The 18249-nt window shown below is 50.2% G+C and overlaps 1 pseudogene; it reads right to left on the reverse strand.

Moving 5' to 3' along the window:
• LOC121082299 overlaps nt 1-16359 on the reverse strand; it is a 35536-nt pseudogene extending 19177 nt beyond the window's left edge.
• Nucleotides 16360-18249: the final 1890 nt, after the last annotated feature.

An 18249-nucleotide genomic window follows, 5' to 3' on the forward strand; every position in this document is an offset into this window, starting at 1 on the left:
CCCGGTGCAGTCCCCAGCACTGGCTGGAAAAACCACTCCTGGCCCACCATGGCCTCATCGCACAGGGAGAACGTGGTTGTTCTGCTCCCAGGCTGCAAGGGGACGTGGTGACCTGGTCAGGAGTGGGGACCACTCAGATTTTGAGTGGAGGATACAAGCTTGGGGGAGTACAGTCGAGATACTGGAGGGCTGGGCTGCTATTCAGGGGACACAGCAGAACCGCATGCAGCCGAGGGATGGAAAATGCAAAAACCTGTATTTGGGATGGAAGAATCCCTGGCAGTACAGGCTGGTGGGCACGAAAGCCTTTCTACAGAAGAGGAGCTTAGGGGCTGGAGCACAGCACATACAGGGAGATGCTGGGATAAATGGCTTTGCGCAGCCTTGAGAAGGAAAGACGAAGGCTGGTATCACTTGGTCTTACTTTTCGTGTTGAGTGCACACCTGATCAAACTTTGACACCGGTCTTGCTTTGAGCACTGTGTTTGCTCAGATGATCTCCAGAGGTCTCTTCCAAAGTTATTCTATGATTTTATCTTCTCCAGCAGCCCAATTCCATTTCACATGTTCCCCAAATTTCTCATATTATTTCCTATACATCTGTGCATATATATATAGGCAGATGGTAGACAGACAGGCATTAGAGGAACTCAACCTTTAAGAATGTTCCCAATGAGGAATTCATTATGACATTTTGCTGAACACTTAAAGCAAAAAAAAAAAAAAAAAAGAGCAAAAAGACAGGAACCTCAGAGTGTTTAAAAAGAAATCTGAATGAAAGTGGGGGTGACCTAATTAGAATAAAACGCTGCTTATATTCAAAGATCATCAGCTTGAAATTTCAAACTGGCTTTCAAAAGTTCATAACGAAATGGAAGAGATGACTGATGCCTTTGGCTGACATGGGAAATCTTACCAGCTTTTGATCTCTGCGCACACGCAATCCAGTCATTCAGAATTGTACTTTCTTGTGTAGTTTGAAATAAAGCTTTCGTAACGCTTCCCATCCCTTTGTTGCAAATCAGGACTGAAACATTCAATTGATGAAGTTCAGCATAAAATCCGTATCAAGCAGGATTCAACATACGCTGTATCACTCAACAGAACAGTTGGCAAGGACATTGCCAAGAGATGCTACGCACGACTGGGTACTTGTTTTGGTGGTGACGACTAGATCTGGAAATCCCAGAGGGAAGCTGTACAGGGATTTACAAGTTCCTGCCTGTGTATTTCCACAGTGAAAAGAAGCAGCCTGCTTGAATAGCATCCTGGAAGCCTGCTTCAACAGCCTTGCCAGGATTTGGTAGAAGCCTCTTGGACCTTTGCATTTCCCAGGAGAAAGAGCAAAGAGCCTTCTCTTGACCCCTGTTTTCCTGGGGAAGAAACCGAAGCAACTCAGGTGCACTAAGGCAGACAGCAGGTCTTTGCTGCATTCTGGACCTCAGCTCCTACACCAAAACCTCTGGGACCAAGCAACTCGGAGCTAACTACCAGCCAGCTGAAGTGGTTTCCTTGCAGGTGCAGTTTCCAGAACGCATTACCCTCTCCAGTTCAGCAAACTGGAAAACCAGTGACTGTCTTCTCAGACCAAGAGGAACAGTACAGGCTGTCCACGACACAGCACGCATCAGGCGCTTGACCAGGAGACTGCCGAAATGCCACGTGCTTGTGGCCTCCCAGGGAATGGGTATATTTGGCCAACAGGGCCACATAACCATTTCAGAAGGTACTGAAGATCAAGGAGGTTGCTGGTAGCTACTACAGCATGCTAGAGCACTTTCCAGGAGATCTGAGAGAGACAAAGCTCTAGAAAAGGCTCCCAACCCACACACCAGGTATTTGCTGCACCTTTTGCCTGTGCGCCCATTGGCATACTGCTTTGGGGCTAAAGTGCAGGTTTGAAGCCGCTGCCAGCTCATCTCCGCTTAAGAGCTCATTCTAATGAAGAATATTGGATCCCAGGGACCAGATCAAACCTACTGGAAAACCAGGTTCTGGACCCCACAGGGTTTTTGTCAGGGTCTCAATACCAGTTGCTTTGATCTATCATCTCTGATTGCACTTGCTACTATAGACAAACTGCTGATAAAGCTGACGATAAATTCTTAAATGTCCCTTCCACCAGCTCAGAGCTTGCCCATTTCTTAACACTGCCTTTGGTCTTCAGGAGCTGAGCTCCTCGAGCTGTCGTCTGCCACGCAGGATCTTATACAGCCCAAGGGCAGTCCAGCTGCCTTCCTACATTTGCTCGTTCAATCTAACAGAATCAGTCTTGCACGACTGTGCACGGAAGACACCGTTGCACTATAAAACTCCACTCTGCAGCTTGCAGAGTTTTAGCAGAGGCTGCGCCATGCTTCAAACACTATAATCAACAGCAAACCCCACGTGCCCTGCCCATTTCCAGCCACGGCAGCAGTACAGCAGCTCACATGCTCTGGCTCCTTTTTGTCGCTGTTTACCAACTATACTATCACACAACAGTGTTTTGCGCAAAAAGAGATGAGCTCCCTACCTCTGAGTGCTGATGCAGTAGCGGGCCGCCCCGTTACCAATGTTGCGAACCAGCAGTGTTTTCTGGGTGCTGTACTTGACTGGACAGGCTGAGAAATTCACCTGGTCGGGGAAGTCCAGGATAGCTCGGGCACCTATAGCTCGGAGAGGCACAACAAACTTCTCCCTTTCTGTGATGCAGATGAGCTTGTGGAAATAAACCTGCAGGGAAAGAAACAATCTCAGCACAATGCTTTTAGTACTTTCCCCATGGCAGAAGGAAAACTGCTGTTTTCTATGACTGTAGCAGTATCATTCAGTAACACAACAGTACTTTTTACCTTCATGAGCTTTCATTCCAGTAGCATGACTTGCACAGGGTCGTTAACTTGCAAAGAAGAAACAACCCCATTGACTCACCTGCTTTTGCAGCAAGCTGGCAGCACCACAATTATCTGATGCTTTGATTCTGAGACACCAGAACAGTCTCTTCAATGCAAGGGATCACAGCACTAACGCAACCTGCTTCGATCGCCACTGCAGACTATTGGAAGCACCACTGAGAACCCAGCTGTGCCACAGCACTAACTCCAGTGCCAGCAACGCGGCGACCTCGTTGAAGCTTGGCAGGGGATGCTCAGGTACACTTTCAAAAGGACTTCACCACATGCATAGTCAACGGTCAGTCTTTGGTGAAATACTTCACAAGCCGGGCACGGTAATTGCGGCAGCGTCAGGGCAGTGTAGGGTACGGCTGTATTTCCTGCCCCTTCTCACAGCGTTACAGGGCCAAGGCTGGGGACACGCACCCTTCAAAAGCCACCTGATCCACCTCCCCACACCAGAGCTGGCTCAGCTCCAGACCCAAACTGTTTTTGCGAGAGGTTTCACAAGTACCTAAAAGCGCTAACAGTTCCACCCCTGCCCTCAGCAGCCTATGCCACCTCTGCGCTAGAATTAAAGGGTGTTAGTTCTTCCTGTGTCTGAACTCCGTTTCCCTTTACATCTCACCCCAGCCTCAGGGGACACAGGAGACAGCTCTGGCTGATGCCTTAATCACACACCTCTGTAAGGTCTGTTCTAGAGGAGTAAGTGACGGCGTGCCTGGTTAGCACACCCACCCCAGGCAGGCGGCATCGGGAGCTGCACACGGGGGACACTCAGACACCCCGCCAGAGCAAAGCCGGCTGTGCAGTCCCAGCCACTGCCTTCTGCAGAACAGAGCCAGGCAATCCCCCCCCGCGCCCCGGCTGTCTGGCGTTTAGCAGCAGGAAGGCAAATCAAATTACCAAAATCATGTTACTGTAGAGATGAGCAGAGCAGTCTCCAGATGTATGGCGTGGCATCGCTGCGCTGGAACTATCACCTTGCCCCCACTGAAATCAGTGGTAAATCTGCTGCCATAGGGCCAGGAGCCATCACCCCCAGCAGCGCTCTTATTGATGAGCTGATAAAAGCTCTGCTTCTCGTCACTCACTGGCTGCCCTGATTTTTTCCTCAGTGCTTTTAATTAATTTGATATTTTTATCATTGTTGAAGCAGCAAGCGCTTTAGGATTTTAATGATTTAGGAATTGCATACAGCAGCAAACTCCCTTCAGCAGAACTGATCCAGACTCCCCCACAGCTGGGATTTCCTGCTCCCGTCCCCATCCCCTCCTGGAAGGGCCCTAAGGCAGCCAGCCCAGGCACAGACACGTACCTATTGCTCTAACGCAAGCGCTGACAGCCAGCGCCTCACCCACCACCCAGCACCTCGCCTACCACCTGCTCAGCTGCGGTTTAAGCTTGTCAATACAGATGCTGCCCCATCCAAGAAAAAAAGGCATAATCTCTTTTTCTAGACATCTCAAATATTCACCCTAGAAACTGCAGAAGGGCTTTTGCTTTTCCTATTTGGAAGGTAAAATACTAGGAAGGGGACTGCAGCAAGCAACCTGCATGATTTAATACCACATTTCAGGAAAGCGTTTCATCTTCAGCAAGTCGTTCTGAATTGGCAATTTTGTACTCAATCTTGCAGCCTAAGCCTTCTAAAATAAAAGCTATGGGCAGCCCATATGAATTTAAAGCACCTATTATCTGGGTACTTCACGTCCTGCACTGTTTCGATCCTCAGAAACTCATTAGCAAATGAAGAATGTTATTTGCTTTTGTTGTTGTTGTTCTTTTGGCCACACTACTGTAACAAAGGCATTGCAAAGCCAGTTGAAAGCTACCTGCCTTATTAAGTCTTGGCATGCCATATTTACTTAGCTCCCTCTTTCAGGTGCCAGGTAGGCAGAGGAGGATGCAAGTTCAGATCAGCAGGAGGATAAAGAAAAAAGGAACTTCAACAACTGGAGCTACTTGAAGGAAGTAAAAGGAAGTAATTGTCAAGGCGTTGTCATTGCTAAGGAGCAAATGGATCAACAGCAATGCAATTAAGAGCCCAAGAAATAAATCCCCCCCAAAAGCAAGCACAGGCAGCCTTCCCAGCTCCGTTGCTGCTGAGGGGCGCTGGGACCACCTGCACAGCAATGCACAAGGGATTTCTCCAGGGACCTGAGGGCAAGGCTAAAGCAACAAGGATTTGGTTTCACAGAGACAACCACGACCTTGAGAGAGAAAGATGCCTCTCGCCATTCATGCAGATGCACATTATGCTCCAAGCCCCCTCTCCAGGGACACCGTGGGACATGGCACCCCGTGCAAGGCTTGACTCAGCACTTCAGAGCGGGCTGACCCTTCAGCCACGCTCTACCACCCCTACCAAAGTGGGACCTTGCACCAAGCTGAATGCAGCATCAGCCCAAACAGGGGGAAACCCAAGGCAAGAGGGGTGCTAGGCAGAAGCTGGCTGCTTGTGCCACTGTGAACCTATGGTCCCTTAAGCTTCTGAAAGCTGAATTGCCCTCCCTTGGGGGCCACAGGTTGCAAAGTCTCTACTGCAGCACTGCCTCGTGTTACCAGGGCACTAACTCTGCTACGCACTTGCTTGCAGCCTAGGGGCACAGTTGAGACCAGTGCAAAATGTTGTTCTGCTTCGCAACTGCAAACCCTTAGCAGACTGTTTAAGACCAGGTTTCTAAAGAAACGTGCCTGGATGACAGAGGAGACCAGGTTTCTAAATAAACGTGCCTGGATGACAGAGGGGTTGCATCCCATCTATGTGTTAAAGTTTGCTGTGTTTAGACACAGCTTCAGGCTATAGGTTTTCATGAAAATACGACTTCATCCTGCATACAACTCCTCTCTCAGTTTCAAGGAAGATACAGACAGTTGTACGATGGTTCCCCTTCTCGTGCTCCCCTGTGACAAGCAGTAAATTACAAGCTCTGGCCTTCCAGGTATCACCACTGGCACCTGAACTGGCACCCACTGAGACTGAAGCAGCTGCTCGTCTTGGGTGTTGTTTCAGGCTCTTTGTAAACTCAGGCTAACAGTAATTACTGTCACAGCAATATCAACCCTAACTGCCCAGAACCCCAAACTCAGATGTCAGTTTCCCTGCATAACCTATCCCAAATGCTTCACTGAAGTCCTTGCAGCAGCCAACTTGCAAAGAAAAGACCCTTGTAGCATGAGGTAACACGGCAAGCCAAGCAGGGAAAGCTCCCGCTGAAACCCTGGTATCAGAAAGGCTGGAAAATAAGGGCCATGACAACAGAGGAGAGACCAGAGGATGAAGATCCGTTCGCAGCAGAGGGGGTGCCCCTGTGCCTGCCCCCCTCAGCCGCCGGTTCGCAGGAGTCTTTGAAATGAGTCACTTGGCTTCAGGTTCCTGTGGTGCCGCGCCATTTGCCTTGGTCTTCTGCCCCTTTCCTCCTCACAAGAGTCATCTTAAAAGTATTCTTGGAATAGCTTCTGTGCACAACAAAACATCTAGCAGGGCTGGGCTGAATTTTAAAGGACTTCATTTCAGTAACGCAATAACTCACTGTCCTGTCATATTTCAGAGTAATCAATGTGCATTAATTCAGTCTCCACTGAGCATCAGCAATGAATTTCACAAACCTCACAGACTGAACTTGCATTGCCTGAAAACAGTGCACTGCTACAGTGGAAAGAGCAAGAGGACAACACAGAATAAGCTCTGCTATGTTTTTATGTGCTTCTTGCTTCCTTCTTCCTTTACAATAAACTACTAATAAGCCTGAAGGACGCACAAATGGAAGTATTTCTGTCTGTTGTTTGTCGGCCAGTCAGTGCCACAATGGTTTCCAGTTCAGCAGAGGCCGTCAGACCATAACGCAAGAACGCACGGGAACAGGGGCTGGCACGAGAACACCCACGCTGTGCAACTGGAGCCATAAAACAGAAACGTGCAAATCAGAAGCAGCAAGAGTAACAAACTGGAATTGTTGCCCAGCAGAAAAATTAGCAGTTCATTTATAACACAAGTGCCAATAAACCAAGAGGCACACCAGCTATTCCTTTTCTGACAGTCCGAGCACGTGGCACATTCCCAAATGACTGCGAGACAGTAGAAACTGCTCATTTTCCAAGAAAGGGCTACGTGGCATTTCAGCCACTAACAACTCACATGGCCCTATTACTTAGGGCTGAGGCACAAGTTTACTCCTTTCAATCAGGACTGACTTCCCTGAAGTCAGACTTACTCCAGGGAAGAACAGATTCAAAGCAAGAGAATGACACAAACCAGCTCCTCATCAGGAAGACCCGGACCCCACTTCACTGGGTTACCCACAGTCCCTGTGGATCATGCAGTATCAGAGATGTAGGGGTTATTCAAAGGCAGCACTCCTGAGCCTTCCACAACTAACACACAGATACTCTGCAGGCAAGCAACTGCAAGCCCAACACAGGTGGCTTTACAGAACCATCTCCCAAAGCCTGCCTCTTGGCTAAGGGCTTTGCAAGGTGCTCTGCACATCCTGACCATGCTACTGATGCATTTCTAGCTGAGCGACAGCACTCCGGCACTTCGCTGACTCACACTCCATCAAGTACGAGACAAAAAGTCCGATTTGTACAATGTTCTGGTTCTGTTGTATCATCCCCACGTGCTCCTCACCAAGCAGCCCACATCCCTCTGCCAGTGCCCTGCAAGGAGCACAAAACCCAGGTCGGCAGAAACCGCCAGGGTGTCGCTCAAGCTGTGCAGAGGACCTCGCTGGCACAGCTCCCTAATGCCACACACTCACCAGTTCAAGGGCAAGACAAGGGACAAAGTACTGGACATGAGTGCTCCTGGGAGTTATCTCACCCTACTTCTATTTGGGGTGATGTTCATGTGTTGCTCTGCTGCTTCTCTGTAGTTGAAGAGCAGCTCTTTGCCCTTCACGGGAACCGATTTACTTCCATCCCAAAAATGAATGCTCATGAATACTAATAAATCACATTTTAAAGGAAGCAGTGTCCCCTGCAAAGCCTGCCTCGGTGAGATTAAGCTCTTATGTCACTTGGGCAGTATGGAGAACTGCCCTAGGCCAACATCATTTTAACCTTCCATACGAATGACGTAAAACAATTTCTCAGTCCCTCCCCAAAGCAACCGATCATTTCACAAGCATGGGGAGCCAGGCACCACAGGGCATCTCCTCTCTAGTTTGCCACAGCCATGCTGTTTGAGGATAGGACAGGGTGTTAAACTAAGTGTAAGCAGCAAACGGAAGATGAGAGAATAGCTGTGCCCAAAGAGAGCCTGCACCTCTGGCCTGGTGCAGAAACACCAGCTGGCTCAGAGCGACCCCCTCACCTTGCATCACCCACAAAGTCACGCAAAGAACTGTGCCAAGAGGCAGCAGAGTGCTGGTGCAAAGAGTCAGCCTGCCTGTCTGTGTTCCCCTGCAGGGCTTCCTCCCTTCCATGCCAGGTACTAAACCCTTTGGCGTTAACAAGCCTCCAGGTAACACCGCCGCCCCTTCACATCACGGCACAGTGCCAGACTTGCCAGGGCCCAGCACCGATGCTCCAACCTCCGAGCAAAAGCATGGCACACGGGGCAGGGAATAGTGCCAGCTGACACAGCAACCACAGCCCCATGCACGCAGGCACAGCCACACCAGCGTGACTGCCCAAAGGCTCCAGGCTAACACTCTGCCTGCAGATTCTACCTCCCCCTTCATTCCTGTGTGCGCTCCAGATGCCTCTGCAGCACACCAGCCTCCTGCTGGTTAAAGACATCTGGAGCTCAGCGTGTCTGTGCCAGGCTGGCTCCCTGCCACGAGCACAGCGCATCTTCTCCCCTAGAATCACAGCTGGAGCACAGGTGGGCGAGTATCCTCAGGGGCAGCACAGCGGCAAGGCTGGAACACAGAGGGTATGAAAAAGCATCACCTTCGCTCCAGCCCAGGCTGAGGCAGGGAACTGGTTGCCAGATGGGAAAGGGGAAAGCTCTCTGGATCTAGCCATTCCCCTAGCGTTTTCCATCATAATTAAGCCCCTAACATCGAGTAGAGAGGTGCGATGGCTAAACACCTTATCAGCACCCCTCCCTGCCGTTTCCCTACTGTCCCACGTGCACCTTCCCCTGAAAACGCCCAGGAAAGCACAGGGAGGGAACGCACAGCTCGTCAGTCCCTGCTGCGGTGGCATCGCATGGTGCTGCCAGCCAGGATGTGACCAGCTGCAGGCTGCCTGACCACAGCCTAGAGCAAACCTCGCAGCACGGCATGGGCTATAACCGGTGTGCAAGAAAAGTGCCGGCTTCAGACAGAGCGTTCCGCCGTCTCACTACTGCGGCCAACACGATACGCATTCAAGAAGCGACTCCAGTTTTCAAAGGTGGTGGTCCTCACTCTGATCAGGCTCAGCTTTGGGTCCTCCAAACAACACGTTTGTATTTATGCAAACAGGCTTTTGTATTTATAATTATCAGAGCAAACCCCTAATTATGCAGCAATGGTCAGATACTAGAAACCAACACCATGAGAGGCCACCCCACCACACAGTGCACTCTTATCCCTGAAGCCAACAGACATGGCATTAAACGTTCCAGCACCGAAGGATAATCACAGTCTGAAGCATAGAAGAGCCTCCAGCCTATGACAGCATCATCTTCACCACAGGAAAAGTTTCCCCCAGCTGTAGATCCAGTGCAATGCCACTGAAACCAGGACAGCGCCTCAAAACCCACAGCAGATGCCCTGTGCTGAACCCAGCCCCGCAGGTTCACCTCCCACTGAAGGCACACATCTCTCGGGGCCTCCAGTCTCACCTTGTTCTCATCAGGGGAGAAAACGATGCGGAAAGTCGCAAGCATGCCAGGCAGTACCTTGCGGCACACAGCATGGTAGCTGATCAGCTTGAAATAAGGCGAGCTCTCCAAGATGACCTTCACCAGCCCAGGAACCTGCAGAAAAGAGAGGGAAGTACGATCTTGCAGCTTGTGGAAACAGGAGGAGAAGAGACCTGGTGACACCACCTTCACAAAGCACTTTTAGCTCTGGAGGTACATGCACGTAACACATAAGAGTGAACATTAATCCCTTCTGCCTGGGCAAAACAGCTCGAGGCCAGAGGCAGCAGGGCGATGAAGGAAGGGCCAAGCAGGGAAGACACCAGCAGCACGGCGGTATAATATCTGAATCAAGTCACCCGTGTATTCAATAAGCCCAGAGAATCTGCTGGCTTCTGCCCGTACACATCCAGGCAGACATGCCCCTAGAAGGGGCATGTATTATCTGAAGGCCAAACAGTACGTGTTAATCCTGGGGGAAGGAAGAAATCCACTTTAACGTGCTGGGTTTGAGCGGGGCAGTCTAGCTGCGGTGCTACAGCCATGTAGGCAGACCAGCAAGAGGGGACCACAGATACTGTGGCCTTACTGGGAATAAAAGCAGCAAATGAAGAGCAAAAGGAGGAGACACAGGAAGACAAAGAGACAACCCCAGAAACAGAGAGATGGCTGGGAAAATCCAAAGGGAGCTGGAAAGAAGCAAGGGAGAAGCACAATATGCTACAAGGAAAGGCTGATGCAGAGGATGAGAGCCAGCAACCTGGCACAGTGATGGAAAGCCAGGCGACCCCCCAGGCTGTGCCTATCAACTAGGGGCTTCAAAGGCATTTTCTGCCCCGAGATACACGACTGGCACTGGCTGGTGGTGGTTTCATTATTAAAAGCCAACCTCTGCTCTCCGGAGGCTCCTGCTGCCTGTGACTGTAGCCAGGCAGCTGCCAGCGCAGGCAAGCCAGATCCCCGGGGACCCCTGCCCACCCCCAGCAGTCCCTGCAGGCACCCTGCTGCACGGTTCTGCCCTCTGGGGCACCACCAGCACACAGACGGCACACAGGCATTTTCCTAGCACATAGACAGCAACCCCTGAGCGCCAAATCTCAAAGTCTGAAGCAGGTGATTTGGACTGGTGGGCAGCTTCACGGATCAACAACAACCCCACATGAGGCTTGGAAAAAATGGAGGCTCATTCTGCACCACCCACCCGAGCCTGGTAACCCGCGGCCAAGGCAGTCCTGAACTCTCCAAACGCCCTTGGAACCCAGCAATGCCCGGGGGCAGCGAGTTCCAGGAGCCAACTTCACAGTGCAGACAAGCATTTTGGTCACCATGTCCCTTGGAAGAGGAACACGTGTGGCTCAGACCTTCAGCAAAAGCCACCCAGAACATCTGAGGGTGCTGAGGAACAGTCTGAAGATAGAAAAGCAATTTTACAACACAGGTAAGAGCAGGAAGTATATAGTACAGCACTTCTGTAGTTGCATGATTACAGAGCCTCTATGCGGAATATATTTTGCTGTCAGCTGGATTTTTATGGGGCAGACAACTTCAGGCTACCATGCAGTGTAACTCAGTATGATTCAGAGGAATGTGGGAAACTGGCACGAAAAACTTGAGACAGAGCACAACGTTGCTTTTCTCCAGGACATCGCCAAAAGCCAACCAATTTAGAGTATAACACCCTCGCAGGATTATCCTGTCCGTCTTTCTGTATTTAAAACATACCAAAGATTTTCCTGGAGCTTATCTTACTTTTACACCCATGCTCTCCAATGGTTGAGCTCTTACTAGCTTCAAAACTACATTGTTTTGGGAAAAAAACCACAGTTCACACATTGCCTCCCCCTTCACAGGGCACGTAAATCCCAAGGTGCAGCTTTACACAGTACAAGTTTACTATCTTTTACTGGGAATGGCAGAAATGTTAATGCAGATGATCTTTTCCACTTGAGGAAGCACGAATAGAGCAAATTAACTGTTTGCCTGTTGGCTGGTACTTGGCAAAGATAAACATTTTTAAGTGCTGCATGGATAATGGAGCAGGTGAAGCCAAAGACTCAGTGGGAATGAAGCAGAGAGTAGGAAGAGAGAAACTGAGGCACATTTTAATCAGGGACGAGGATACCTACAGCAAAGACTGCCCAAAACTCAGCGCAGATCACACCAGTGGCATCCCCCGGGTGCAGGCGCCCATGCTGCATCTTAGCAATGTTCCCAAGTTAAATGCCAGACCAGGAATGGTGCAGTACTCTCCCGGAATAACTGAGGGAGCACACCTGCATCCTTCCTTGCCAAAGGGTCTTCCATTTTCACCCATATCCCTGTCACAACCTGTTATCTCAGGAGATACTTGGACTTCTCTTGCTGTTCTTCCACCTGCAATATGCCTCGACAGCTTTTTTTTGTTGTCCACCTGTTTGTCCTCCCCAACAGGGAAATTTGGAAAGGAGGCGAATTCACCGTCTCTTGTGCACACTTCCATCTTCCCATCCCACCCTGCCCTCACGCATACCTCTTCCTCTCCATTACAGAAGAGTATCCTTAATTACACCCCTCCTTCTCACCTGTCTCTACTGCCCGTGCACTTACTGCTGCGTATCAAGAGAAACCCTTGCGTGTAGGAAAGCGCGCAGGGAGAGAACACCGAGCTCAGCTCCTTTCCTCCCTCCTGCCTTTTCCCACCAGCTTGCTCTTGGCACATGCCTCATTCCAGCAAACGTTTCCCCAGCTGAAGTTCAAAAGGTCCCAATTTCCCTCTTGACAGTGGAACAAAACTGCTGACATTTTTCGACTTTTCCATTCTCAACTTTCTTGGGAAGTCTCAAAATGATCGTTTTTTTTCAAGTAAAGGTGGAGACCTTTGAGGGCACTTTACTCCGAACATGCTGTGGCTCTCCAAAGGGGAAGCAGAGCATCACGTTGTCTCAGGAAAACCTGAGCAGAACCCAACTAAGCTTAGCAGGAGCCTGAAGGGGCACCTAAAGGCCTCCCGCTGCTGATGCTAAATCAGCCTGCTTCCACTGCTGTTTCAAAACACCTTTCCTGAAGCGCTGTTACCGCTAATTATAACTTACTCCAGCATAAAGTGGAGAAGACCCCACCCCGAGCTCTGACAGCCCGTTCAGCTCTCTGTGCAGCTCACCCAGAGGCAGAGGTGCCCTGTGGAAACTGAGATTAACCACGGAGCCACCAGGACGCGGTGCACACTCGAGGGAAAGCACGAGGGCAGGGAAGAACTGTACAGCCCCCAACATTCCCAGCCGTGCAGGGCTTCCACGGGGAAAGGTGCTGACTAGAAAAGCTCCTTCCAGCGAGGTACTACCAACACACAGCCAAAACCAGGGGGAGAAACCTCAGCATGGGAAGATTTCCACCGTCTTGCAAAATAAAGGCGGTGAGACGTTTTATTCTGGATGCGCTGTGCTGCAGCAGGCGACTGGCTACGCTGTGCACCGCGCGGATGACACTGCTCTCCAGTTCCAGCACAGGGTTAAACTTCCACATCCCAGCACTTACCTTGTCCACGTTCCTCAGAATCAGTGGCACTTCATAGACCTCATCGGGGACGTAGCTCTGAAATACCACCTCTGATGGGAAAGGCTGGAACAAGCTCTGTTCCGGGGCAACTGCCGAGAACTGGAGATGCAAAAGAGAGCAGAGAGTTTCAGCCGCGGGGAGAAAGACTCATCGGTGAGAGAATACAACACCGGCCTCCAGTGAAGGACAGTCCCTTGGTGAGTACGCCTGCCCAGCTCACGCTAGGGGAACAGCAGCTCACCCACCTGTGTTCTGAGCAGATCAAAAGTTTCTGGGCCACACCGAGCAGGCTCAAGTGAGCAGCTCTTTTGGCAGGTGTTTCTCCAGGTCTCCTTCTCCAACAGGCAAGGCAGCACTTACCTCCGGCAGAGCCCTGGGCTAACACGGTCACACAGCTCCAGAGCACTCACTGCAAGAGCTGTAAGCACTCGTGGAGCAAGGGAAAGCCAAGAATTTACAGGAGACCCCATGGGAAACAATTTGGGGATCATCTTTACTTTGAGACACAGAGACCGAGCCCAACACATCCTCAAATCGCTTTTTTGACACACAGCCCAGAAACCAGGAAGAAGAGAAGACAGGCCAGAAAGGAACACCGCTGTTAAGAAAGCGACAGATGAGGTGGTAAGTTCCAGGTACTTTCCCAGCATCACTGGGCAATTTGAGTAAGGCTGGACTTGGCATCTCCTTTTCCCACGAGCTTTAAATGGATGCTTCATTATATTCTATTATTGCCATTTTATTTAATACCACTACAGAAGCAGGTCTGAAAACATACAGAAACAGCAAATGCTTACAGCGCCGAGGCGTTACTTTGAGAAAACTCCTCCCTGCTCTGCCTCCCCCCTTCCAGCTGAACTCTTCACACTCACAAGACACAGGCACGTCTCCTGCTTCTCCACAGCAGTCAGGGTCGTGCTGAAGCCAGCGGCCACAGCACACGGCCGGTTCTGTGTGCGCTCGTCCGAGGCGTTCCCAACCTCACGCGCTGTCTAGGGCAATCCTTAACCAATTTGCTACAGGTCTCTCGCTGGCAGTTTTCCACTCAACAGCCTACCTCAGTCATCTACCCCTTTGGAACGTGTGTTATACTAAGCCGATCTGTAAGAAAAGCAGCTTTAAACACACGTGTAAATAAACATTGATCCAGATAAAGCACACCCACTCCCCTCTGCCCAGGGCCATTCCCCTGTGTACCTGGCAGCCTGAAAAATCTAACACTCTGTACGGGTCCCACTCGATGTTCCAACCCAAAGCATTCATGCAATTGCTTTAGCTACACCTTGAGTAGTTACCGTAGGCCCTCAGCCCTCAAAGGCCAATGCAGCCACCACTGAGGGCATCCTATGACCCCAAGCGTTTGACAGAGACTGCACCAAACCAAGGGCTGGCTATTTCAGCAGGAAGGTGGGAAATTGCAAGCTTGCATCCTTGTGGCCCGCCCCAGCCTTCCCCCAGTATCATGCTTTAGCCACAGTAGCTCATCTCCGGCAAAAGCCACCAACTTCAACAGAGGTTGTTTATATGGGCTTAGCGCAGGTCAGGACTTCGACATCTCACTGGGGAAAAATGTTTTACCTTTCCCCCAGCAGAAGGAACTCCACACCGGCAGCAGTTTGAAACAACAACAGGACTTAGTCACCAAGGCATTTAGATAAGCTGGAGGCAAGCCTGTCACAAGCACGCGCTCTCTTCAAATGTCACATCAAACAGCAAGGAAAAGGGCAAGAAAAGGCTACCTTATGATGGGACGCTTCGCTCATGTCTAGAATCTGGATAATCTGGGGTCGCCGCATCTCCCGAGTGCTGGCCAGCCTCTGCCTGGTGGTAAGAGACGTCTCCTTCAGGAGGGCAGAGGGAGTCAGCTGAAATGCAAAACACCAGCAAGAGCTACAGAACTGCCTTTATTCAGAAAGGCTTTTCTTCTTCAAGAGCCACCGATGAATAATTTGTGATCATAGCCGCTAGGATAGTCCTGGAAGTCCCATAATTACCTGTTGAAATATTTACCATTAGTAAAGTAATGATAGAGAGCGCAATACACATGCTCCAAACAAGTAGCTTTGTCCCGTTAGCTTCTCCTTCGTGATTTGATGTGACATGTTGGGGGATTTTGCTCTTCGGGCATTTGTTTCCTTTCCAGTTTGGCTGGAGTGAGCCAGTGACCTTTGAAAAAGGTTGGGAGGAGTTATCAGAAATCCCTTAACTCCATCCTTGCACAACGCTCACAACCACCACACATGTGCAGATGTCACTGCTGGGTGAGTCAGGAAAGCAGAAAATCAGTGTTGTGCCAAGACTGAGGTGGAGAGGAATGGCTCCAAGTTTTAGTTATCTCTTTTTAATTAGCACTTGTTTTCTCTGTTTGGGCCTCCGAGACTCCTCCACAGCAGTATGCAAAGGTATCTCCTCGACAGAGCTTCAGCACCAGGTCATCTTCAGCCAGGTGAGCTCTGGTCAGCAAAAGGGCCGTCTGAGGGTGGGGAGGAGGAATTGCCCTGACTCCGCTGCTGTCTGCAGCGCTGGATCTGTGCTCCACACGGGATACGGGACAGAACAACTGTTTTGGAACCTGTTCCATCTGGGACCAGCCATACCTCTCGAAACCTTCAGGCAGAGTTTGAGCAGCCCACCACATGCCCAGCTGCCTGGAGGGCAGGTATGGTCAGAGCAGCGTTGGCAAGCATCCCGACGTGACAAAACGTTACTGCCCACACAAAGCGGGCGGAAAGAAACACACGCTCATGCTTCAGCTATTCCGGTGCAATGCCCGGTACGTTCATTTAAACTGGCTCCAGTGGCACATCCAGACACAACTCTGGACTTCCCCTGAAGCAGCACACAGTCCATCCCCTACTGCACCATGGTCACCACCTCCGACAGAAGCATGGCAGCAGAGAGACGGGGAGGCGGTGTCCAGCTTCACAGTGCTGCCAGACAACAGGAGGGGCAGGTAGAGGAAGGACGCGGGGGCAGTTTCCAGCCTTACACAGCTCCTACCTGGCCGCAGCAGGTACTTACAGTTGCGGGCTTCTCTGTCCCTCTGGCTAGCTTCGGATTACGAGGCACTACCACTTGGCTCGGGAATCCACCAGCCATCCTGGAGGACCCCGTGAACCAGCGGGGCTTTCCGGTGGCCATGCCTCAGTTGACCTGCAAGGAACAGCAACGGGACTTGGAAAATCCAGCATCTCCTTCCATGGCAGACCCAAAGGAGACAGCTGTGTCTCCGGGCTGTGGCATCCTTCATAACTGGAGAGCAGCCGGCATCCCCACCCTGTTTCATAATTAGACCATATTTCAGTGGCAGAGTTAAGGCTGATAGAAGTAAAAGCCCAGAACAAACACTCCAAAACAGCCTTTTGCTGTGGGCGCAGTCTCACAAGCCACAAACACACATCAAAGACTGCTGGCACTTCTCATCTTCTCCCCCTCTTCCATGTATTTTGCAACTATTTGCTGGAATTATTATCCAAATCTCTATTAATACCCAAACTGTCCTTTATTACTCTTTAGAAGTTTTTTGGTGGGAACAAAGGATAAATGTCACTTCACTGCTTCATTTTGCAAAAACAGCTGACCCCATGTGACTTTGTGCCTGACCCTATTAAGTGCTCAGAGTATTATGAACAACCTTAAACCCAGGGATCGCTGCTGCCCCGAGCATCAAAATCAGACCGCTCTCCTACTTTGCAAACCAAACGCCCATCCTTTGTGCAAGGAGGTTGGTGATGTTTTTAACTAAGGGACCATAGAGTTCAATACTCTGATTAACAACTATGGTTTCTCAAAGCTAATTTGGTTAGGTTACAAAAATTATCCAGCAAATATGACTCCTTCCAGGCATGAAATTACCATGCCCAAGAGCCTTTCTCCATGGAGAATGAGGGCCTGATTTTTCACTTACTAACACCCAAACTCTAGGCTCCCTACAGGCATTAAAAGCTGTAGCAGCAGAAATAAAAGCATGAAACCATTAAAGTCGCATGAGCAATTAGCTCAAATATAAATACAACAGATGTGACAGCTTGGCCACTTCAGGCTATCCTAATGGCAGTTCCTCTCAAGCATCCTTATCCTGCAGGCAGCATGGCTTAACAGGTCCCTGGACCATCCTTCTTCTATCACCAGCCTGCTGACAACCTCCCCATCTGTCTCTCAAAAAGTGGGTGTGCAAGAAAGGGAAAGAAAACACCCCCAGAAAGTGGGTCTCAAGCACCGACAAAAGTCAAAGGTAAGTATGTACAGCATTTACTAAGCACTACTTTGGACGAGAAATCATTTCCCCTCCCTTTCTGGCTAACTGGACCAAGGAACAGATGGATGTCCCCACCTCTTTTTTTCTGGGACTTGAAAGACCAGTGGCCTCAAACCCAGCTCTACCCTAAAATTATTTTACATCCTGACGATAAGTAAAAAATTACAGATCCTACCCCCTCCTGCTTCCTCCTGTTCCGCATCACTTTTCTTCACGTGGACTTGCTGTACACGGCTAGACACCATTCTGTGCAAAGACCACCATTCCCTTCCCCTCAGGTTTGACCCACATCCTGCAAACAAGGCAATACTTTCAGCTCATTACTCCCGAAACAGCCACAGCATTGCGCATGTTCACGGTACCAGGCCCTTCATAGTTTCAGGGAACAACAGGGTTGCCATTTCCTTTTGTCCTTGCCAGGAACATGAGAGAACAGCACGGTCCTACGGACACAAGGGCATGCTGCAGCTGGAGCTCGGATTGAAAGCTAGAAATAACTATTCGTTAAGAGAGAAATCTAATGGGGATGATACAACACTAATCTGGGTATCAGTGCTTTATTACTGGGTCTTGAGAGCAACTGGATTATTTGTTTCAATTTTCTAACTATAATTTCACTTCACTTGAAACTAATCCTGCTCATCATGCCCACACCAGTTATTTCCAGAGGGCTTCCAGTCTGCATGCCCCCATACCAGTCCAGCAGCTTCCCCTACCCTCTAGCCCCAGAGTTAGGCACTTCCAGAGCCCCGCTTCCCTGGAGCCTGCAGGGACCAGCCTCC

The sequence above is a fragment of the Falco naumanni genome, unplaced genomic scaffold, assembly GCF_017639655.2.
Source record: "Falco naumanni isolate bFalNau1 unplaced genomic scaffold, bFalNau1.pat scaffold_62_arrow_pat_ctg1, whole genome shotgun sequence".
NCBI classification, from domain to species: domain Eukaryota; kingdom Metazoa; phylum Chordata; class Aves; order Falconiformes; family Falconidae; genus Falco; species Falco naumanni.